The 24,793-nt window shown below is 40.4% G+C and overlaps 1 long non-coding RNA gene across 3 annotated transcripts in view; it reads left to right on the top strand.

The window, feature by feature from the left end:
• The window catches only part of LOC146857355 (uncharacterized), a 68,542-nt gene that overhangs the window by 15,510 nt on the left and 28,239 nt on the right, over positions 1 to 24,793 (top strand). For 2 of the 3 annotated variants that reach the window (XR_014979893.1, XR_014979895.1), the window contains exon 2: positions 8,818 to 8,911. This is a non-coding gene — a long non-coding RNA (uncharacterized LOC146857355). Of the gene's footprint in view, positions 1 to 8,817; positions 8,968 to 24,793 lie in introns of all 3 variants that reach the window. The other variant, XR_014979894.1, reaches the window with a different exon arrangement.

The raw sequence follows: 24,793 nt of genomic DNA, 5'->3' as shown, positions 1-24,793 counted from the left end.
ATCTTCTTATTCTTTGTAGGTACACCATTAACCAGAATAATTAATGGTTCAGTTTCCAAAGTATCCGCATCAATAGTTTCCATATTTTTTTTCAAATCCAAGGGCAAATACACCACTCTACCTTTTAAACCTCTCAGTAAATCTGAAGGAGGTAATTTACCAGTTTTGGGCTCCATACGTACTATGGTCTGGAACGGATGAACACATTGAATGAGTATAGACTCATATGTATTTAATTCAGAAAGTTCAGCAGGAATAGCATCCAATTCTAAATTATTATGTACAGCTCTGGTCGGCATTCTATTTTCCTCTAACTTGTTGTAACAGTATTTACAAATACGCTGATCTTCACCCAATTCAAAACAATTTTCAAGAAATATATATGTGGCAAAATCCATCCACTTATAATTATCTTCATTTTCACTCTTTCTGTAGAGATCAACATTCCTAGTTTGTTTTCTATAATGAGTTCTGCGGCAACAAATACAAGTAACATTTGGTCTTTCATTAGAGACTATTGCAAATTTTGTTATGTGATCATTAAATGTGTTACTTACAGAGGGTTCTACATTCTCTTCCACTTCTGCCTCATTTACTGTGTCCTTCTCTGCACTGTTTTGTTCAGGACCAAAGTAACAAAACTGAATTTCATCAACAACCTTCTCTACATCTGATACCGTTCCTCGGAACAGAGCCCTATTCAATTCATTTAACTTTATTGCTGGACTTTTGGCAAAATACAACCGTCTCACAAACTTTCTCATTTCAGTATGATGAACAGCCAGCATCCTAAAATGATGGAAAACACTATTGCACACTTTTCTAGATAGACAAGCAAGAGAATGACCCTGCAAACCAGTATTCTCTCTCACTCTGCATGGATCCAGACTTTGAAGCACCTTAATCTTTTGTTTTACACTTTTTTTACTATATTCTCTTAGAAACTCTCGAAATCTGTCAATAGATTCCTGACGCACAGTGCAAATACTACTACAATTCCAAGTGTACACTGGGGCTTTAGGACGTCTCCCCATTGCCTCATCTGCCATCACTTGTACCTCATCTCTTGGAACCATTATCTCCTTCTCCATTATGCAACCATTTTTTACTTCGTATGAACGACCTCTGGTGTCAACTGCATGCAGCAAACTATTACTTTGAAAATAGCTCTCTTCATTAAAAAAAGGTTCACTACTTGAACTATGCATCCACTTTCCTAAAAACACTTTACAAAAGTTTGTTCTGTTCACTACTCTTTTGCTTTTGCTTTGTGATTTCAGTACATTAACCATTTTATCTAATGTACGCATCCTATTCAAAATTAATATGAATAGTTTCCTTTTTAATTCTAATGCTTTTGCTGCAATGGCTTCAATTTCTTTTTTTCTCTTGTAATATTTTGCCTTTTGCTTATATTTCTTCACATCCTTTATCAAATTGGACATAACTCTTCTCTGAAACATTTTTCTACGTATCTCTTTAAACGCTGTTTTTCTGTTTATGTTAAACTTTTCAATTGCAGAAGGTATATTTGCATTAACTAAATTCTCAATTTTTTGCTGTTCTCTATGTTTTGTTACATTTTTCCGAGGACAGACATTTTGTACATTTTTCTTTGTTTTGAATATTTTGTTAAGAAATTCTTTTTTCTGCTTACCAGAAGATTTTTTCTTTTTCCCAACATGAGCATCTTCTACTAACTTTGGTCCTCCAGTTGTCTTCAAATATAGTTTTTTTTTTAGCGTTTTTTGAGCTCGAGATTTTGTAGGCATCTTAAATTTTGTTCACTGTTCTTCAGCAATACCTGAAAAAAACTAAAAAAAAAATCCTTTATTGTATTTAAATATATTACTACATTTGTTTTCACAATAGTCATAAAACAAAATTTCTTTGCCAATTTGAATGCACACAAACTGCTCTTTTTTTTGGGCAAGTGAAAATCTCTTTTACAAACTGTCACATTATGAAACCACTTTTCAGATTTTTTAAAAAGCCCATGTCCACAGTGCTACACTCCAGCAAGGGCAACCAGCCTTAGTGAAGCTCAATGTATTTGCATTACAGAATGAAACCTGAAAACCCCACTCGCTTGTAAATACTTTGCATGACTATACACGGCAAGCACATGGGTGTGTGCTAAGACTCTGCTTCTTCCCCCAAAAATTCGCTTCCCCTTTCCATCTAATGCAACTGTGAAATCACCAGAGCAAGACGCAATAAATCTCTGCCTATAATTCCTCTATGCACACAGAGTCATGTTTTCACATTAGTCCCAAAACGAAATTTCTTTGCCATTTTGAAAGCACACTTACTGCTCTTTTTTTTTCGGGCCGAGTGAAAATCACTTTTACAGACTGACACATTATGAAACCTTTTTTAAAAATTTATTTAATTGCACATGTCCAAGCTGTTTTTTTTTCAGACCACCACCATGTGTATTCTCTGTGTCTGCCTACACTCCAGCAAGGGCAACCAGCCTTAGTGATGCTGAATGTATTTGCATTACAGACTTAAACCTGAAAACCTCACTGGCTTCTAAATACTGTGCATGACTATACATGGCAAGCACATGGGTGTGTGCTAAGCCTCTGCTTCTTCCCCAAAAAATTCGCTCCCCCTTTCCATCTAATGCAACTGTGAAATCACCAGAGCAAGACGCAATAAATCTCTGCCCATAATTCCTCTATGCACACAGAGTCATGTTTTCACATTAGTCCCAAAACGAAATTTCTTTGCCATTTTGAAAGCACACTTACTGCTCTTTTTTTTTCGGGCCGAGTGAAAATCACTTTTACAGACTGACACATTATGAAACCTTTTTTAAAAATTTATTTAATTGCACATGTCCTAGCTGTTTTTTTTTCAGACCACCACCATGTGTATTCTCTGTGTCTGCCTACACTCCAGCAAGGGCAACCAGCCTTAGTGATGCTGAATGTATTTGCATTACAGACTTAAACCTGAAAACCTCACTGGCTTCTAAATACTGTGCATGACTATACATGGCAAGCACATGGGTGTGTGCTAAGCCTCTGCTTCTTCCCCCAAAAATTCGCTCCCCCTTTCCATCTAATGCAACTGTGAAATCACCAGAGCAAGACGCAATAAATCTCTGCCTATAATTCCTCTATGCACACAGAGTCATGTTTTCACATTAGTCCCAAAACGAAATTTCTTTGCCATTTTGAAAGCACACTTACTGCTCTTTTTTTTTCGGGCCGAGTGAAAATCACTTTTACAGACTGACACATTATGAAACCTTTTTTAAAAATTTATTTAATTGCACATGTCCAAGCTGTTTTTTTTTCAGACCAACACCATGTGTATTCTCTGTGTCTGCCTACACTCCAGCAAGGGCAACCAGCCTTAGTGATGCTGAATGTATTTGCATTACAGACTGAAACCTGAAAACCCCACTCGCTTGTAAATACTTTGCATGACTATACACGGCAAGCACATGGGTGTGTGCTAAGACTCTGCTTCTTCCCCCAAAAATTCGCTCCCCCTTTCCATCTAATGCAACTGTGAGATCACCAGAGCAAGACGCAATAAATCTCTGCCTATAATTCCTCTATGCACACAGAGTCATGTTTTCACATTAGTCCTAAAACGAAATTTCTTTGCCAATTTGAAAGCACACTTACTGCTCTTTTTTTTTTCGGGCCAAGTGAAAATCTCTTTTTACAATTTGAAATCACTTTTACAGACTGACACATTATGAAACCACTTTTTTTTCTTTTATTTAAATGCACATGTCCAAGCTGTTTTTTCAGACCACCACCATGTGCATTCTCTGTGACTGCCTACACTCCACCAAGGGCAACCAGCCTTAGTGATGCTGAATGTATTTGCATTACAGACTTAAACCTGAAAACCCCACTGGCTTCTAAATACTGTGCATGACTATACATGGCAAGCACATGGGTGTGTGCTAAGCCTCTGCTTCTTCCCCCAAAAATTCGCTCCCCCTTTCCATCTAATGCAACTGTGAAATCACCAGAGCAAGACGCAATAAATCTCTGCCTATAATTCCTCTATGCACACAGAGTCATGTTTTCACATTAGTCCTAAAACGAAATTTCTTTGCCAATTTGAAAGCACACTTACTGCTCTTTTTTTTTAGGGCCAAGTGAAAATCTCTTTTTACAATTTGAAAACACTTTTACAGACTGACACATTATGAAACCACTATTTTTGATTTATTTAATTGCACCTGTACAAACTGTTTTTTTTTCAGACCACCACCATGTGTATTCTCTGTGTCTGCCTACACTCCAGCAAGGGCAACCAGCCTTAGTGATGCTGAATGTATTTGCATTACAGACTTAAACCTGAAAACCCCACTGGCTTCTAAATACTGTGCATGACTATACATGGCAAGCACATGGGTGTGTGCTAAGCCTCTGCTTCTTCCCCAAAAAATTCGCTCCCCCTTTCCATCTAATGCAACTGTGAAATCACCAGAGCAAGACGCAATAAATCTCTGCCTATAATTCCTCTATGCACACAGAGTCATGTTTTCACATTAGTCCCAAAACGAAATTTCTTTGCCATTTTGAAAGCACACTTACTGCTCTTTTTTTTTCGGGCCGAGTGAAAATCACTTTTACAGACTGACACATTATGAAACCTTTTTTTAAAATTTATTTAATTGCACATGTCCAAGCTTTTTTTTTTTCAGACCACCACCATGTGTATTCTCTGTGTCTGCCTACACTCCAGCAAGGGCAACCAGCCTTAGTGATGCTGAATGTATTTGCATTACAGACTGAAACCTGAAAACCCCACTCGCTTGTAAATACTTTGCATGACTATACACGGCAAGCACATGGGTGTGTGCTAAGACTCTGCTTCTTCCCCCAAAAATTCGCTCCCCCTTTCCATCTAATGCAACTGTGAGATCACCAGAGCAAGACGCAATAAATCTCTGCCTATAATTCCTCTATGCACACAGAGTCATGTTTTCACATTAGTCCTAAAACGAAATTTCTTTGCCAATTTGAAAGCACACTTACTGCTCTTTTTTTTTTCGGGCCAAGTGAAAATCTCTTTTTACAATTTGAAATCACTTTTACAGACTGACACATTATGAAACCACTTTTTTTTCTTTTATTTAAATGCACATGTCCAAGCTGTTTTTTCAGACCACCACCATGTGCATTCTCTGTGACTGCCTACACTCCACCAAGGGCAACCAGCCTTAGTGATGCTGAATGTATTTGCATTACAGACTTAAACCTGAAAACCCCACTGGCTTCTAAATACTGTGCATGACTATACATGGCAAGCACATGGGTGTGTGCTAAGCCTCTGCTTCTTCCCCCAAAAATTCGCTCCCCCTTTCCATCTAATGCAACTGTGAAATCACCAGAGCAAGACGCAATAAATCTCTGCCTATAATTCCTCTAGGCACACAGAGTCATGTTTTCACATTAGTCCTAAAACGAAATTTCTTTGCCAATTTGAAAGCACACTTACTGCTCTTTTTTTTTAGGGCCAAGTGAAAATCTCTTTTTACAATTTGAAATCACTTTTACAGACTGACACATTATGAAACCACTATTTTTGATTTATTTAATTGCACGTGTCCAAGCTGTTTTTTTTTCAGACCAACACCATGTGCATTCTCTGTGTCTGCCTACACTCCAGCAAGGGCAACCAGCCTTAGTGATGCTGAATGTATTTGCATTACAGACTTAAACCTGAAAACCCCAGTGGCTTCTAAATACTGTGCATGACTATACATGGCAAGCACATGGGTGTGTGCTAAGCCTCTGCTTCTTCCCCCAAAAATTCGCTCCCCCTTTCCATCTAATGCAACTGTGAAATCACCAGAGCAAGACGCAATAAATCTCTGCCTATAATTCTTCTATGCACACAGAGTCATGTTTTCACATTAGTCCCAAAACGAAATTTCTTTGCCAATTTGAAAGCACATTTACTGCTCTTTTTTTTTCGGGCCGAGTGAAAATCACTTTTACAGACTGACACATTATGAAACCACCATGTGTAACTACAACAAAAACAATTCCCATTTCTATTATTCATTTCTTAAGTTACCACATACATCCCCTCTCAAACTGTAAACTCACCTTTAAAATTAGTTAGTTGTGAAAGAAATGTGACACTCAAACAGCAGATTATCAGAGCCAGGATCTCTGTTGTGTTCACCTCTCTCCTCTCAGCAGAACCAGATAATGGCAAACTTTCCCTCTATTTTTCCACACATATACATGTAAGTTTCAAATCTCAGTGCTTCCCCCTTTTTTTCAAATGTAATCACACATTTCTATTGGTTGAAAACCAACCCTTTTCCAAAAGTACCCTGCCCCCAACTTGACTTCTGCCTAGTACCCTTCCCCCAACTTGACTTCTGCCTGCTACCATAGCAACAGCTCATGGAACACTGCTGTGTGCAGTTAGGTCAGAAGTTCGACACACAATGTTTCAATTCCACAGAGCAAGAGTGCTTGACTTTTCAAACCTTACAGCAAATCCATAGTACTGTTCTTTGGTTACACATTTTTTTGTACCAATACAAAACATGCTTCTATTAATTTTCACATACAGCCTAGTTTTTATTCTAGAATGGTATGAAACAGCCAATCAGTTCTTTTTGTTTTAAAAAAATATGTATGCCTCCATTTCCAAACTGTCTTTCTTTTCATATTGCCATTCTACTGAAAGACACCTCCTGAGTGCATCCAGTTCTCCTTTGAAGATGTTCACAGTGTGGATTGTAGGGCACAGCTATGTCTTCTGGAGTGAAAAGTTTGCAGAGAAAACAGATATGGTGAGAGACCTTGCTTTGCCAAATGTAGACATTAAATGGATTGGTCAGAGAGGGTTAAAGTGGCACCAATTGATGCCATTGGTGAAATCCTTCATTCAAATCCAACACCCTGACCTCATAATAGTGCACTGTGGTGGCAATGACCTAGGCACTTTGACTGGGGTAGGTCTGGAAATGCTTATGAAGGACACCTTTGCACAACTGTTTACACTTTTCCCTAAAACTGCCTTTGTGTTTTCCAACATATGCCAAAGGCAAAAATGGAACTGGTCCAATCATTTCTGTCCACAGATTGACAAAGCAAGAAAGCACGTCAACAAATCTGTTTCTGCTTTCCTCCGTGACTATGGTATGGGTGCCATTTACCACAACAACTTGCGTTATGACATGCAAGACATTTATAGAGGAGATGGTGTGCACTTCAATGATGAAGGGAACAGAGTCTTCCTCTTGAACCTTAGACTCTGCATCGGTACTTACTTGTAGGTACCACTAAAAAAATGACTATATAAACACAACAGCTCTTTTTAGAGCTCCCTAATTTCTAAACTCTTAAATCTGCTTTTCATTTATCTATTTTTTTTTTTTTTACCGTACGCTTACCGTAAGCTTACCGTACGCGTACCCCGTGATTTTTTTTTAAATCAATAAATGTTTTTTTTGTACTTTTCTGTCCTTCTTTGACCCCCTTACAAATGTTAGGGGGTCTGTAACTCTCCTCATTGCCCCCTTTCCTTGTTTTCACTCTTTTTTTTCAGAGTGAAATACACAAAATGGCGGCCGCCGCTTCCTGGTTTCGACCGATTCGAATGTTTACTAAGATCTAACAGCCAATCAGGATCGCGCTCGCGCACGCCGCCGTACGCTTACCGTAAGCGTACGGTAAGCGTACCGTAAGCGGGCTCAGATATATATATTGATTTAAAGGCTATTTTCTCAGAATCTACTGAACAGATTTACACCAAACCTACAAAAGGCACTTCCTTGACCTAGGGACTACCTCTTTGCCAAATTTTGAGTAATTCTGTTCAGCCGTTCGGGCTGTAGCTCGTTCTAAAGGTCCTATGGAAAAATGCATGGGAAAAACGCGTTTTGGGACCCCCCTTTTATCTCAGCCCCCGCTTGACGGATCCCCCCGAGACTTTCAGGGTAGGAGCGGAGCGTAGCGCCCCACCTATTTTGAGAAATTCGCGAGGATTCGTCGACCGGCGCCAAAGTTATTCAAAATAGAATGTTGAGGTTTTCCTATGGAAACGTGGTCCTAACTATAACTACCTACTGGCGACCGCCAGTAGGTAATATATATATATATATATATATATATATATATATATATATATATATATATATCTCCAGCTCGTAACACCTCGTAATTGCTTTGCGCATAAATTACCTCCAATGGTGCTAATTATTTTTATTCTTCTTAGTCCTCTGCCAAATATATATGTATGTTTCCATCTGATATGAAGACGCACTCTCAGTGGAAAATTCTTCCAGAACCCTTTAATTTTCAAAAAACAACATTTCCTTTACAAGTACAATAACAGCCTGACGTGTTTCAGAGCTCATGCTCCTTTCTTAAAGGGTTGCTGGCAGTTCACAAATGCAGTTACACAGCCTCTCCTCTGACCTGCATCCTTTATAGATGATTGCCCTTCGGTGGGCCTCTCTGGTGAGTGACAATGTTCATGCATGCTGGGAGTTAAAGTATGTGTAATTCCGATTCTCTCCCTTCAGTGGGTTCCGCGATTGCGCCACAATTAAAACATTTTCTTTAACCCTCCAGTGGGCCCCACAGAGAAATTCCGGTTTCTATTTTCAAAAATCCACTGTGCTGTTATATATATATATTTAAACCACATACGCTTTCCTCTTGCAAGAATTGCATGAAAGGAGCACTCAAAGTGTGTTATTTTGAAGCTTTTTATTTAACCAATCAAGTATTGTGATCAGAATTATCTAGTTGCCAGACTTTGCTAAATAAAACAAAATCCTGACACACTTTCACTTTTTGGCTTTGACAGAATCGAGGTCACTCAAAGAAGAGGAGCTAAAGAAAAAAGCTGTGAAAGATGGAATCAGAATATATTCTCCTCCTACATGCAAAAAGCCCTAAAGGTTTCAATACTGACGATGAATTATGTGTACATATTGATTAAGTCCTGTCTTGAATGGTATTATTTCATCATCTGTTTTCTTCTGATACAATCTTTTTGTGACATAGGATAATATGAATTAACAAATGGCAAAATGTAAAGTAAATGAATCACAACAGATTTTTGTATGGTATAATTCAGCTGTCCGGTTGTAGGTTTAAACCTATAATAACTGATAAAACCCCCACCGAAAGGGAAATAGCCCTCACCAGTGTAAACATATAAACACTGAAAAAACACCTGCACAACCACAAACTAAATGTCATTCAAAGAAAGGAAAAGGAGAGTGAGAGAGTCATTTTTTTTTTCCAGAAGGGGCCAATACAATGTAACTTTGATATGCAAGCTAGCAGCAATAAAGACTGGGCTAACATTATTCTGCTTGAGTTTTGTTGTTTAGGGATGTCCCGAAAATATTGTTTCTTCTTCCTTTCGCTTTTTTCAGGTTTGTGGTCTTTGGTCTAAAGATAAGGGTTTAGAAGCATGTTTAAGGTCTTGTTGAAATATTTTATAAACTGTATAGAATCAGAATTGACCGCTTCAACAACTCTGAGGGCATAAGCACCCAGTTCAATGCAAATGTTGCAGAACTTGCACAGAGAATCACAATCTTCAAGTGCACCAGTATTGGCATGGAAAGCTAGGTCAGTGGCCATAGTTAGCAAATTGTGAACTGGCTGTTTTGGAGTTGCCAGTCTCAAGTGCCAATGTTGAGAGGGCCTTTCACATAAAAACCTTCACATGGGAAGGAAAGAGCGAACGTACCTGACCAAAGACTCACAGAAGAAGTATTTGCAAAAATATATTTGGACCTCGTATACACTGTATGTACTCTGTCTATATACCATGTACTATCATTGCAGAAAGCAAGCAATAATAAAAGCAAAACATTCCATAAACACCGGAAAAACACTGTTTCTGTTGTTTTTAATGGCGTAAAAATGTGTAACCACTGATAACCACAGTTTTTTTAAGGTATTGAAATCCCTTGAAAATACTAAAAAAAACACCGGAATTTACCAAAAATAGGAACTGCAACAGGAAAGCCTAGGTATAATTATGATTTCTTCGTTATTTTTTGTAAAACTGTAATTTTTGTAATGATGTCCATATTTTGGAACTATTCTGGTTTTAAAAGGTATTTTAAAAGAAAACATTATTTTTCACTTAGGTTTGGTATTTCAGAAAATTATATCATTCGTGGTACTTATGATCTTAGACAGGATCTTATTGATAGTTGAAGAGTACATGAATTTACATATTTTGTTGATTTGATGAATGTAATATTCAGAGTTGGGAAATGTTGTCCACTTGGCGAGTAATTATATGAGACTTTGTCTTCAAAAGGACACTGAGTATTTCAAACAAATATATTTTTGTGATATGTTGTAAATATATGTAATGGATTAAGTCGTGTTTTCATAGGAATGACAATTTATATATTAATTTATATACATTTTTGTTGATTTGCTGAAAGTAATATTCAGTGTTAGAAAAGTTTTGGCCACTAGGCAAATTAGACTGAGGGCCTTATCACAGCTCCATTGGACCGCCATAGCCATATTCTGACAATGGCAGTCAGACAGCCACTGGACCATTGTTACCACAGGGGTCCGCGATCCCTTGGTGGTGGTGCAGTGGTCTGATGCCAGAATATGCTGGTGGTGTCGCACCGCCAAGCATATTATGAGTTTCCTCACTGCCGCAGTTTTCATGGCGGCCATGAAAACTGTGGTGGTGAGGAAACTAAGGGGCCCCACCACTGGGCCCCCTGGTGCATCTGCACCAGGGAATGTATGTCTGTCTGCATTTACCCCTAGTTCCTGCACAGAATGGACTTCACAGTCCATGCCATCCAGGAATGTGCAATAGCACTCCCATTGCGGTGCCTTGCTCAGCCATGATCAAGCCACCGCAGGACGCCTGACCTGGATTCCAGTTGGAATCCTGCGGGTGATCTCCTTATGGATTTGGCAGTCGTGGCAGGGGGCGCTGGCATTTCAGCCCACTCCAACACCTCCAAACTCCTAATAAGGCCCTCTGTCTTAAATAAGGACACTGAATACTTTAAACAAATACATCTTTTTGAAATGCTAAAAAAATGAAATGACTCATGTTGTGTGTTTAAAGGAATGTTAATTTAACCAACAAAATATTTTTTGCAGTGTGGGGTTGGATGCATGAGGGGGTTGGCCGACGGCCCCCTGGCCAACCCCCACCATGCACGACCGAAAGGCCTGTGCAATGTAGGGTTGGGTGCCTTTGCTGGGGTTGGGAACAGGGCCTGGCTGCAGACCATGGCTTGTGGCCCAACACACCACTGTGCATGGCCTTCGACTGTGCGCAACATGGGGTTGGCTGCATGCAGGGTTTGGCCACAGGGAGTGACCGCAGGCCAGGCCCTGTGGTCAACCCTCCACCAATGCATGACTTGAAGGCCTTCCGCAGTGTGGGGTTGGCTGCCTTTATGGGAGTTGGCCAAAGGATATTGTGGCGAGTGAAGTAAGAAGACTGTGTACTGAGGTGCGTTATCTGAATTTTAAGATTGTGCGCAAGTATAAATGTGAGTTAAGTATGCCTTATATTACTATGAAAGTGGTGCTTAAATGATAAATTAAACATAACTGTAGAACTTCTAATGTTTGTGTAGTTTAAGTTTGGTTTCTATGCAAAACATAAAGAAAGTTTTCCTAGCTATAACTCATCTTTAACCTTTCGCTTTTTTTGGAAATCTCAATGGTTTTTGTAAAATTAGTAACAAATGTATAATATTGGTACAGTTTAGTGGTGTTGAGTGGAGAGTTATTAAGTGGAGTGCGGTAGAATATAGTAAAGGATAGTTTTCTGAGGTATACTGAGGTACAGTATATTTAGGTATACTGGAGTAGAATAAAGTGGACTTAGGTATCCTGGCGTGGGGTACACTGTAATGGCATACAGTGAAGGTCTGTAGAGTGGAGTCTCATACAGTGGAGTGCCGTACACTGAATTCGGATACTATAGAGTGGCATATAGTGGGGTATAGTGCAGTGGAGCGAAGTGGAGTTAAGTCCTGGAAATATTTCAGAGTGTATTCGCTTAGACTGTAGTGGAGTGCAATGGAAAGCTATAGAGTGGAGTGTTGTATAGTGTAGGGGCACATATTGGAATATCGTATACTAAAGTAGCGTAGTGTCGAGTGACATACAGTGGAATGTGATAAACTGGTGTGGCGTAAACTGGAATAGCGTACACTGGAGTGGGGTAGACTGGAGTGCTATACAGTGGAGTAGCATACATTGAAGCATGTACAGTGGGCTTACGTAAATTTGAGTGTTGTACAGCGCAGTGTTAAAAAGTACAATTGCATAAAGTGGTGTTGCATATATTGGAATGCTGTACAGTGCAGTGGGGCAGAGCAGAATAGCGGATACTATAGTGGTGTACAGTGTAACAGGGTACAGTGCAATGGCGTATACCTGAGTAGCCTCAAGTGTATTTCCATACAATTGATTAGCATATAATTAAGTAGTGTTTACTGTAATAACATACAGTTTTCTGGCGTTAAGCTTTGAGATGTACATTGGAGTGGCATATAATGGAGTACCATACAGTAAAGTGTCATAAAATTCAATTGGGTTAATTACAGAAGCGTAGAGTGTAGTGACGTACACTGAAGTGTTGTTTAATGGAGTGGTTCAGAGTGTAGTGTTGTAATGTGAAAAAGCATAAAGTACATTGAGGTACACTGCAGTCGCCCATTCTGCATTTTACTTGAACTGAGTGCCGCAGACTGGAGTAGAGTACACTTGAAATGCGTACACTCGAATGGTGTACTGTAAAGTGGGACATAGTGGAATAGCATAAAGTGAAGCTGCATACAGTGGAATAACATACAGTTGTGAGCAGTATAGTGCAGGAATGAACAGTAAATTGGCATGCACAAAAGTGTAATAGAATACAGTGGTGAACAGTATAATAGCTTAGAGTAAAGTGGTGGAGTCTGGAGTGGATTTCAGTGGAGCTGGGTGGCGTAGAATGGAGTAACATACAGTGGATTAGCGTACAATTTAATGGCATATACTGGAGTGTTATACAGTGGATTTGCATACTGTGATAGTGTAGAGTGAAATGGCATAAAGTCAACTCTTATACACTAGAGTGGCGTAAAGTGCAGTGGGCAATTAAAATGAAAGGTACGTAAAATTATGTGAAAACATGACTGTTATATCTGAAAAATATGAATTGCAGTATCTAAATGTTATGTTTCTGGCTGTATATATAAATAGTGTAAGTAATTGTGGACCTATAGGTTGTATAAAATGTACTTATATAATGTGTTATGGATACTGTGCACAGTTCACGGTATACCACAGTGCATAGGGCTTAGAAATAGTGATGTGATTGGTTGATGGGTGTATTTACCAAAGATAGAATCAGCCATGTCATTTTTATGACAATTTTGCATGATTGTACAGTCAGCGTTTCGCTTACTTCTCGTGTAGGGTGTAACATATAGGGGCTAGACGTACAAGCAATAGTAATAGCAATTACCTAATGGTGATTTTTTGTGAATCACTATTTGGTAATCCCTATTTCTAATGTACAAAGGGGTTATTTAACCCCTACTTCCTAAATAGCGATCCATAGTGGGTCGGAAATAGACCTACCTCATGAACATTAATGAGGTAGATCGCAATTTGTCACCCACTGCGATTCGCTGTTCACACAGGGATGGTGGCTTGCTGGGGTCAGCAGACTACCACGTCTGTGATTGCTTTTAAATAAAGCAATAATTTTTTTTAAAACGCAGCCATTGTTCCTTAAAGGAAAACGGGATGCATTAAAAAATATAAAATGAAACATTTCATGTTTAAACAATAAGTTTAAGAGTGGGCCGTGGTCCCTGAGACCACGGACTGCTCTTAAAAATATGTATTCAACAATTCTCCAAGGGGTTACAACCTTTGCTTTGGCAGTAAAGTGCAAATGTTTTGCAACCACATTTCAGTCTTAAAACACTCGCACATACTAATGCAAATAGGTATTTGAAAGGGATGCCTCAAACACGTCCCTTCCAAGTACCGTTTTGCAAACCCAGTTTGGGCTTTTTACATCAGAAAAGTCATTTTTGTGTTTGCTAACGGCCTAATTCTGCAATTTGGAGCCTTTTGTGAATGGAAAAATGTTTCAGACACCTAGCCCGTAGTTTAATATTACGTTTTATTATTGCTAAAAACCTGCTACCATTTATATGAAGTAGTAATAGGTTAACTTTTTTGTTTTGAGAATTCTATATATTATCGACCTATGGATTGAATTTTTTTAAACCTCAATAACTTTGCACTCATTCGAGGAATGTTAGCACATTTTTGCAAACTTCTTCCACCGGTTTAATTGTGCAAGGAGTAAAAGCAGGATTGGCTGAATGGGGTGTAAAGGAAAAAGCGGGGACCCAAAACATCCTTAAATTGAATACATGTAATATACACTTTTAAATTTTGTGCTGCATGAAAACCGGGAGTAATATTTTGTTTGAATTTGGCAGGGTTAGATATTATGGTGCAGACATGTTTATTTTGTGTAGGGCAGGTGATTTATCTAATTATGTTATAAGTTTTAATATATTGAATGTTAGCAGTCTTTGTTATTGCAATATTTTTGTTAAATGTGGGGGTATTTCACAGTAGGACCACAGTACATAGTTATTACAAATCATTGTTAGGTAATCATTGGCTTTACAAACGTTAAAGGCAGCCATCTTGTTTTCAGCTTGTCCCTGTGTTCTGCGTTACGTCATTCAGTGTAGTTAAGTATTAGGTTTGGTATTTTTCCCATACCTATTACCACTTTGGCAATAGTTTGTCATCACTATATACCTCAGGAGTAACGTAGAACTACCATGGCCACAGATATACCTAAATTAAAAACACTTAAAACTAATGAAATACTTACGTGCTGTACCCTATAGAATCATCTCTGCACCATAATATATAATCTTTCCAAATTTCTTCAAAATAATACTGACACAAAATACTAAAGTCTATGTAAAATGATTTAATGAAATGCTGAAAATCTTTCAGGACTCCAAGAAGTAAACGGGGCAGCAGATGTGCAGAGTTTTGCGGACATTCGTGAAACGGGTGCAACGTTATTTAGAGACAAAAATTCCCCCCAAATTCCTATCTCTGGTCATCCTAACTATAACTAGAGAGTCACTAACACCACTCTGTAATATTTATTTATATCTATATCCATATTATGACTCCAGGAGATGGGGTTCCCTGGACCGTAATATGCTCAGGGAGGAGGGCTGTGCGGGCTCTTCTCCTTTAACAAAAAGGCACCAAATCACCTACAAACTCCATCAGTTTGGCCTCGTCCCTTCCACATTCGTAGTATGCAATGGTGTTCCCACAAATGCCCAGGCTAATGGACAGTGTGTTTTCTCTACAATTGCACGTTGAAAAACAATCTGATATCCTTGATGAGGTTAAAGGATCCTTGATTTTTTGGAATGCAATCTCTTCTGTGGTGACTTTCTAAGATGAGTGGGTTCTTTCTTGTGGTCTCCTGGTCTGAGGGCAGAATCCACAGATCTCTCTTAAAATTGCTGATGAGTATGCAGATGCGCCAAATCACCTTAAAAACTCTGTCCATTGGGTCTCGCCCCTTCCACGTTAGTAGTATGCTATGTTGTTCCCACCATTTACTAGGCTGATGAACAGTGTGTCTTTTCTACAATTTCATGTTGCAAATCGATCTGAAATCCTTGCTGGAGGTGAATGCACTGTTGAGTTATTGGAGCACAATCTCTTCTGTATTGACTATCCTAGATGAGTGGGTTCTTTCTTGTCGTCTCCTGGTCTGAAGGCAAATTTCTCAGTTCTCCCTTTTAATTGTTGCTTAGCATGCGAAGGCGCCAAATCACCTACAAGCATCACCTGTTTGGCCACACTCCTTGCATATTAGTAGTACGCAACGGCGTTCCCCACATTGTACAGGTTCATGGACAGTGTTTGGTCTCTGTATTTGCATGTTGAAAAACAATCTGAAATCCTTGATGGAGGGGAATGCATCATTGATTTGTTGAAGTGCAATTTCTTCTGTAGTGACTGTCCAAGATGAGTGGGTTTTTTCGTGTCGTCTCCTGGTCTGACAGCAGATTCCAAAGTTCTCCCTTTTAATTGCTGCAGAGTATGTAATTGCACCAAATTACCTACAAACTCCATCCACTTGGGACCCTTCCCTTACAAGTTAGTAGTATGCAACAGTGTTTATAGATATACATTCCTCCTTCATTTTTAGCAGATGCCAGCAGGTTCCTAAATGCCGACTTGGTCCAGCACAGAGCCGTGGCACCCGTCTTCTGCATACTGAAATCTTCTCACTCTTAAATTAGGAAGAAGCTGTCACAATCAGGTGAGTACATCGAAAAAACATATTTATTATGGCAGAAAATGTGGACCTATCAATGCTTTTCGGCTTCTACTGAAACTTTGGTCACAATAAGTGATGCCATTTTAGAGTACACAGAAAATACACCCACAATGTATTATGTGATCATTAACATAGAAAACATACTATTATCTCATTCTTCCCACCCCAAAAACTTAAATATTATCTAAATGATATCAGTTTAATCTTACAACTCATTAAATAATTTGCAATTAAAATATTATATAATCCATAAATCAGTCTTGCTCCATTAGACTAATAAAATACACATAAAGGAAGTCTGTAATTTGACGATATCCCATCTATCATTTACAAAGTAATTCACAATTGCTTCCAAGTGGACTGGAAAACATTAACTTGATATAATCACTCATCATGCCAATTGGTACTCTGAAATCAGTCCGTCAGAATAAGTTTATTTCGCCATCACAATGAAGGCATAAAAAGTAAACTACACATACAATATTTCAGTATTGCAATAAGCTTAAAATACAAAAATTACAAATTTCCAGCAACAAATACATGTTAAAATATGGTAATCTTATTAAAAAAATAGAAAAAATATCATTCATATACACGCACAGTTAATGGAACAATCCAATAAATCAGTTCTTATATTAAATATAAAGTTCATCGGATTAAACGTCTCTTTTTTAAGGCTGATAAAAGAAAACACGCTACTGAAAAACATGTAAAGGGGTCGGATAATTACTGCAAAAATTAAAGGGCCACACGACACTGTTTAAAATTTATTTTACGCAACAGGGGGACAATTAACCTTTTTCTTTCATCACAGTAATATTTACAAAGAAACAGGAAGTGCAAATCATTCTGAATACATCGATCATCACATGCACTAAATGGGGGATCGGAAGCTGCATAAGTATTTCATGGAAGGCCCAACATCAAAGGGATGTAGTTTAACCAAAATCTCACCAATATATACCTGTGTTGTAAATTAGTGACGAGCGATAAATAAGTTAAATTCATATCCATTTGCATGATGCTCGGGGCCACCAGGAATGCTCTAACTGTCGATAACTTACTATTTGTAAAATTCCGTCTTGCGGCAGTCTAGACAATAGGTAAGTTTTTAGATCTTTTTTAGAAATAGACTGGCATGATATAGGGTCAACAAAGAGATGGTGTAACCCCGATGCTTTAAGAGTAGATTCGACACAGCGTAGCCAACTGACATTACCCGCACCATCTAATTTAAAAACGTCATTTATAATATCCCTTGTGAGAGAGAGAGTCTCCTTCTGCGATACCGAGTGCCACATTAGAATTGGTGCCACACAAATTTTGTCAGTTATGTAAGGGACACTTAGTTTCATGTGACAGTTAAAGTTGGAGCATGACTTTGGTAATGAGACTAACTTTAAAAACAAATTGTCTTCTGTACATTGTAGTTGAGAGCAGGGTCTAATGCCCCAAACAGCCGCTCCATAAGTGGCAGCAGATACCGTTTTGCCTCATAAACTGTCTTTATTGCTTCACTGGGTTTTGAGCCAGTTTCTTTAATAAATTTAAATAGTGTCCCAATGTTCTTTTCCATCTGAGGAATAAGGTTTATAAAGGTAACCCAGTGGAAGGGCACAAATTTCAGAATAGAATGATGGGATACTTGGTAACATAGTTAATAGGTCACCCACTAAATGTTGGTTATCGAAATTTAGTACAATGCAATCACCTTTGATAGTCTTAGGAGCTCTTCCTCCCCAGTTAACCCTCCTTGCCATAATGATATGTTTTTGCACATTAAAGCCTACACCTATACAGTTGGATAACCAATGCAAAGACTTATGAATTAACTCTTCCATAGATTCTGCTAAATTTGTCTTTAGTTCAGGGACAGTAACTAGATTTATGACATACGGGCAGGCTGCTGGAGGGAGATCTAACCTTTCTTCAGGTTTCTCAACTTCTGCTAGATGCTGAGAAGCCCCCCTCTCCAAACAAGGTGCCATAGCTCCATCCTCTAAGAGGGAAGGGATAGTGGACAGATTAACATAAAGGTGGGTATTCAAAGTCCCATTAGAACCTTTGGGTTCAACACTAGGCCTGTTAGTGCCAGTTTTTGCTATGGTAGGTTGGGTTGGAGCATGATAATTATTAGTATGTGTACTAACTCTCAACTTATTTGCTGAGTCACAAGCAGAACCCGGTAAGTTGGTAGACGACCCTATCGCCTGTCTGAAATCACGACTTCCTGTTTTATCGGGTGCCACATCGGGTGCCACAAGAGATACCATAGATGGCATCCTCCCTGACTGGGGGACAAGCCTCGCATCATCTATCGGCTCAGCAATATTTTGGGATGCTTGATTCAATGAGTAGGCTGCCTCCAAAGAAGATAATTTCCCCTCTATTTGGGTTAACCTATGCATTATAGGATTTAAAAGTACAGTCGTCATAGTCTCAATTCTTTTCAACAAATCAAGGTCATTCTCCAAATCAGGTCGGTTAATAATATCATCTTTGTGCCTTGTAGCTCTAGTAGATCTTGAGTGTAAGGGGAGTCTTGAGTTCAATTCCTCGTTCCCAGTGGATTTCTCTGTGCAAACCCTTTTCAATGATTTTTGCTTTAATGGACCACCTCCCTTCCTCTTCCTAGTCCTTTGGTCTGTGCGATTAGTCTCCACCTGGAAAGCAATGTGACTATAGTAGTGCTTGATTCACCTATGGTTTGCCCAGATATCGGATAATCAGTAGTTAAGGCTCCTCCACCTAGGGAGGAACGTTTTTTTAGCAATAAGAGAGTCCAGGGAGAGCCTTCGCTCTGCTAGCTCTATTTCATGGGCAAGGACAGATTCAGCCCTCATCAAAAATGCATCCAGGGTCCCAACATGTCCAGCCCCTTGCTTTTTCTTTTGAATCCTCCTTTTGCTCATTTTAATCCTCAAATGTGATTCCCTGGTATAATATACAACGTCCAAGAGTTAGTTAAGAGATGTTAAGGTTGTAGGCCCAGCCCAGCCTCCTCCGGGCTCTGACGGGTGCTGTGGGAGGTCGATGCTGCTCTTATCGCGCCTCCGGGCGCGGGTGCACTGTCACGGGAGATGTAGTTTGGCCATTCCTCTCGCGGCGTACAATTAGCTAAGTTGACCGTTATGCTCACGGCAGCAGGGTAAGTGCAACCGGACCTTTGGGCGTCCCACGCTGCGGGAGGTTGACGGTGCTCTTATTGTGTCTCCGGGCGTGAGTGCAGCATCATGGGCGCGGGGCTGCTGGAGGATGTAGTTTGGTCCTTCCCCTCACGGCGTATAATTAGCAAAGTTGGCCGTTCCCCTCACAGCTTGTCTTTTGGCAAAGTTTGCCATTCCCCTCACGGCAGCAGGGTAAGTGCAACCGCCTTTGGGTTGCGTGAAATCATAAAAAAGGACATCCTAATTCCAAAAATATTCAACATATTCAGTTGACCTGAAAACTGTAATTCCTGCCAATATTTTCCAAGAAACTCGATACATAATTTATAATCTAAGAAAAAAGATTAATTTACAAACTTAAAAGAAAACCTTACAACAAAATCTATTATTATTTCTGTGTTACTCTGTATTTCATGATAAAATTCAATAAAAATGTCAACACAAAAAAAAATCTATTTAAAAACTCCAAGTTTAAATGACATCCTGTTAAGCATTGGCAGACATTTGTTCTTTACCACTAAATCACAAACACACATTTTTTTTCAGACAAATTAATGCCTAATCTTTCCTTAGTAGTAAGAAGTAGAATGGAATTTGATTCTAACCTGCTTGGTGTATTCTCCCTGTTGCATCCTCTCCTATCTACTCCAACATGATCAATCAGATTGTATTGCATTCGACTCACATCATCCCCATGCTCTTGGTGGAAGTGTCTAGCAGCTGGATAACTAGAGTCATTGTTTTTAATAGCTCTAATATGCTCAAGAATATTTTTATGTGCCTGCAAAATAGTACTGTCAACATAAATCTTGGGGCATGGACATTTCTGAATATATACACAGCAAATTCAGTTTTACAACTCATATGACTTCTGAGTTGAATTTTCTTGTCATTAAAAGGGTTTGACATATCAGTAATATTCTCACTCTGTCAGAAAGTATCATAGGTAGTACATTTAACAAATACCTACGGAAGTTGACCTGGATTTCCATTGTCAGTTTATTGTCAATCCATATTCCTAGGCTTTTGAATCCCCTTTTAGGGGTGGGGTGACTGCTCATATATTCTGGCCACCTCATTTCCATCCACCTGGCAGGAGTGCTTCCCACTATCAGCACCTCTGTTTTAAGTTTGAGACTACTGGCTTCAATCCAATCTACTATGTTTTTAGACAGGAGTTAAGGAGATTAGAGATGCTATCTGTTTGACTGGATAGACTAATAATAATCTGTGTATCATCCATGTGGGAGATGGATGAAACCATAAGACCTTCTGAGTTCCACGAGAGGTGTGACATACAAATTAAATGGAGTTCGGCTTAGATAAGAGCCCTGTGGCACTCCACATTTGAGGTGATATATATTTTCCTGCCTATCTCCTTCACATACTTGAAAAGTTTGATTATGGAGAAAAGAGGTCAATCATTTCATTGTTGTGCCCCCAATGTCTCCTTCCGCTAATCTTTATATCAGTATCGGGTGAGAGATGGTGTCAAAAGCGGCACTTAGATCTTATAGGGTCAAGGTCGTACAGCCACCTTTATCTAGAATTACTCTCAGTTCTTACGTAACTGCTAGGAGAGCAATTTCTGTATCACTCCCTGATCTAAATCCCACATGGGAGGTGGTAGAAATGGGGGTCTCTAGTTGGCAGAGGTAGGTACCTTTGTCCAAATAGGGACCCTTGCTTCTAGTCAGGTTAAGGGGGATACACTCTTTAGATAATCCCTGCTCACCCAGTGGGTAGCTTGGCACGAGCAGACAGACTTATCCCAAAGGCAACGTGCAAAGTATTTGTACTCAAAACACACAGCAATACAGTGATAACACCACAAATGGACACCACACCAGTTTAGAAAAATAAAGTATCTTTATCTAAACTCAACAAGACCAAAACGACAAATATCCAACATACATGAAATAGGAATATGACGTAAAAAAGGTTTCAAACAACTTGGTCCATATAAAACTATGAATGCATGATTTCTCTCAAAGTACCTGTAGTTGCGACAAAATTCACCAGGCCTTACAGCAGCAGAAATGAGAAACATCAAAAAACAAAGAGATGTACCAATTCCGGAGACCATGGGGAGGCGATGCATTTCTGCTGCATGCAAGACAAGCAATGCGTCAAATTCGGTCTGTAGGGGGAAGTGATGCGTCGATTCCGAGACAGTTCTGGTCCGCGGGTGATGCGTCGAGAAGACTTGCTGCACAGGTACGATGCATGAGATTCTTCTCGCACAGTGGTGCTGTGTCAGAAAAACAACGGCAAGAAGAGCAATGTGTTGATTTTCTTGTAGTTCCAGCTCCCAACAGCAGAAACAACCTCCAGAGGCCCAACACAGTCACAGGCACCTCTTGGCAGGTCAGAACTCCCAGCAAGGAAGTTCAGGGGAGCTGGGGGTGAAGTCTTTGTGTCCCTGAGACTTCGGAACAGGAGGCAAGCTCTACCCAAGTCCTTGGAGATCTTCTTCAAGGAGGGAAACACAGCACACAGCAACGTCCTTCTCCTTTCCTTGGCAGAAACAGCTACTGCAGGCCAACCCCGTACATCACACAGCAAAGGGGCAGAACTTCTCCTCAGTTTGTCCATCTCTTCTCCTTGGCAAAGTTTCCTCTTGATTCCAGAAGTAGTCTAACTCTCTGGGGTTTAGGTTTAATAGTTATACCCCAAAATGTCTTTGTTCTCTTTGTGCAAGGGTCTCTGAGCCCAGTGCATACCAGTTCTGCCCTCACAGGTGCATCATGACTGCAGGGGGTGGAGACAGCATTGTGCAAGGGAGACAGGCCCTATTCAGGTGCAAGGAAATCTCCTCCCACTACTCTAAATTCAGCCAGGGTCTATTCAGCCCAGCTCTGAGTCATCCAGGAAATCCCAGGCACACATCAACCCCCCCCTGGTTGTTTACAGTGAATGCACACCCCCAGCCCCTGTCACTCCAAAACCAGACAGTCAATACACAAACAGGCAGAGGCACACAGAATGGTTAAACAAGAAAATGCCTACTAAAGTGGCATTTTCAAACACACAATTTAAAAACCTTCTTTACTTAAAGATGTGTTATTAAATTCTGAGATCAGAGAGCCTAAACTTTATTTCTCTATCTTGTCCCAATGGGAAGTTGTATTTATAAGATTTTATAGATACACTCCAATTCTATCCTATGGGGCAAGATAGCCTTTCCATAGTATAAAACGATAGTGGCAGTATTTCACTATCAGGACATTTCACACACACCAGTACATGTCCTATCTTTCACATACACTGCCCCCTGCCCAGGAGAGTACCTTGGGCCTACCATAGGGGTGCCTTACATGTAGACAAAGGGAAGGTCAGGGCATGGCAAATGGGTGCCCTTGCCAAGTTGACATGGCAGTTAACAACTGCTCACAGACACTGCAGTGGTAGGTCTGAGCTACCTTTTCAGAGCTACTCATGTGGGTGGTACAATCAGTGCTGTAGGCCCACTAGTAGCATTTGATTTACAGGCCCTGGCACACTTTAGTACACTTTACTAAGGGTTTACAAGTAAATCAAATATGCCAATCAGGGAGAACCAATTGTAACAACAATTTACACAGGGAGCACTTGCACTTTGACACTGATCAGCAGTTGCAAAGTGCCCAAAGCATCTAAGCCAGCAAAAACTAAATCCAGCACAGCGTCAAAAAACCAGGAGGTAGAGGCAAAAAGTCAGGGGAACCACTCCAAAGATGCCAAGTCTAACACCTGTCCCCTCCAGCTGAAAAATGGGGAGGACTACCCACCCTTTTGGAAGTTCTCATCACTAAGGCAGAAGAATCTGGACGGACCATCAGAATTGGCGTGTTCTGTACCAGGGCAGTGTTCCACCGTGAAGTCCATTCCCTGTAGGGAGATGGACCACCTCAAGAGTTTTGGGTTCTCACCCCTCATTACGCTTCCCACCTGGTGCCCTAAGTACACTACAGAACCCTGACCTATCTGGCACCTACTGGTCTTGATAGTGAGGCCTGCCTTCTGCAGAATCTTAAACACTTCACAGAGGTGTTGCAAATGTTCCTCCCAGCTGGAGCTGAACATATCAATTTCATCCAGGCAAGCAGCGCTGAATTCCTCCAGCCTGGACAGTACCTGGTTGACCAGTGTCTGGAATATGGCAGGGAAGTTCTTCAACCCAAAGAGCATAACACAGAACTGGTAGTGCCCTCTGGCATAAAAAACACAGACCTCTCTCTTGCCCAAACAGTCCCAGCACCTGGCGACAGTCCCTCTGCTGCTCTGGGGTCAGAGTGGGAGAGAGGTTAACTCCATCCACTGACCCATCATGTTCCTTGGCTGACAGGAGGTCAGGAAGAGGCTCACTCTCCTCTTCCATCATCTGTCGCCAGGAGCATTGTGACTCCAGACCTCTCAAAGTGAGGTTTGAGGTGGTTCACTTGCAGAACCCTCAAAGGGTTCCTAGGAGTCTCCAAGTTAACGAGGTAGGTTACATCACTCTTGCCCTCCACCACCGCAAATGGACCATTCCACCTGTCTTGGAGCACACAAGGCTCCATCGGTGCTATCACCCACGCTTTTAGGCCAGGCTGAAACTCAACCAGAGTGTTATTCTGGTTGTACCATGGTTTCATCTCCTCCTGGCTGGCTTCCAGGTTCGCATGAGCGAGTTTCCAGAAGCGTTGAGTCTGGTTTCTGAAGGCCAGAATGTAGCTGAACACATCTTGGGGGGTCTTACCAGGAGTTTTCTCCCAGCCCTCCTTCACCAGACTCAGAGGTCCTCTCACAGGGTGCCCATTCACTTATTCAAGGGACTGAACCCTCGGGATTTCTGTGGTACCTCCCAGTAGACAAACAACAGGCATGGTAGAAAGACATCTCACTTCTCATGGGTTCTTCGAGACCCTTGGGGATGGTAAAGACTGGTGAATTCATACATTACACCACACTCCTCCCACATTGTCTTCATATACCTGGAAATGAGGTTTGTACCACGGTCTGGGGGACCCCACATGGGTAAAGATCCCCATCAATGCACAGCTCACCACTGGGGCCGCGATTGTCCTGAGAGGGTTAGCATCTAGGTACCAGGTGGCATGGTCCACCAAGACCAAGATAAACTTGTTGCCTCAGGCTGCCTTGGGTTCTAGTGGCCCCACAATGTTGATGTCTACTCACTCGAAAGGGATGCTCACTACAGGACAGGGTTGGAGGGGAGCCTTACACTTCCCTCCAGTCTTGCCACTCGCCTGGCAAGTCTGACAAGACCTACAATG

Source organism: Triturus cristatus, chromosome 3_2 (assembly GCF_964204655.1).
Source record: "Triturus cristatus chromosome 3_2, aTriCri1.1, whole genome shotgun sequence".
NCBI classification, from domain to species: Eukaryota; Metazoa; Chordata; class Amphibia; order Caudata; family Salamandridae; genus Triturus; species Triturus cristatus.
The sequence above is the reverse complement of the archived record's forward strand: the minus strand, read 5'-3'. Positions and strand labels throughout refer to the sequence as shown.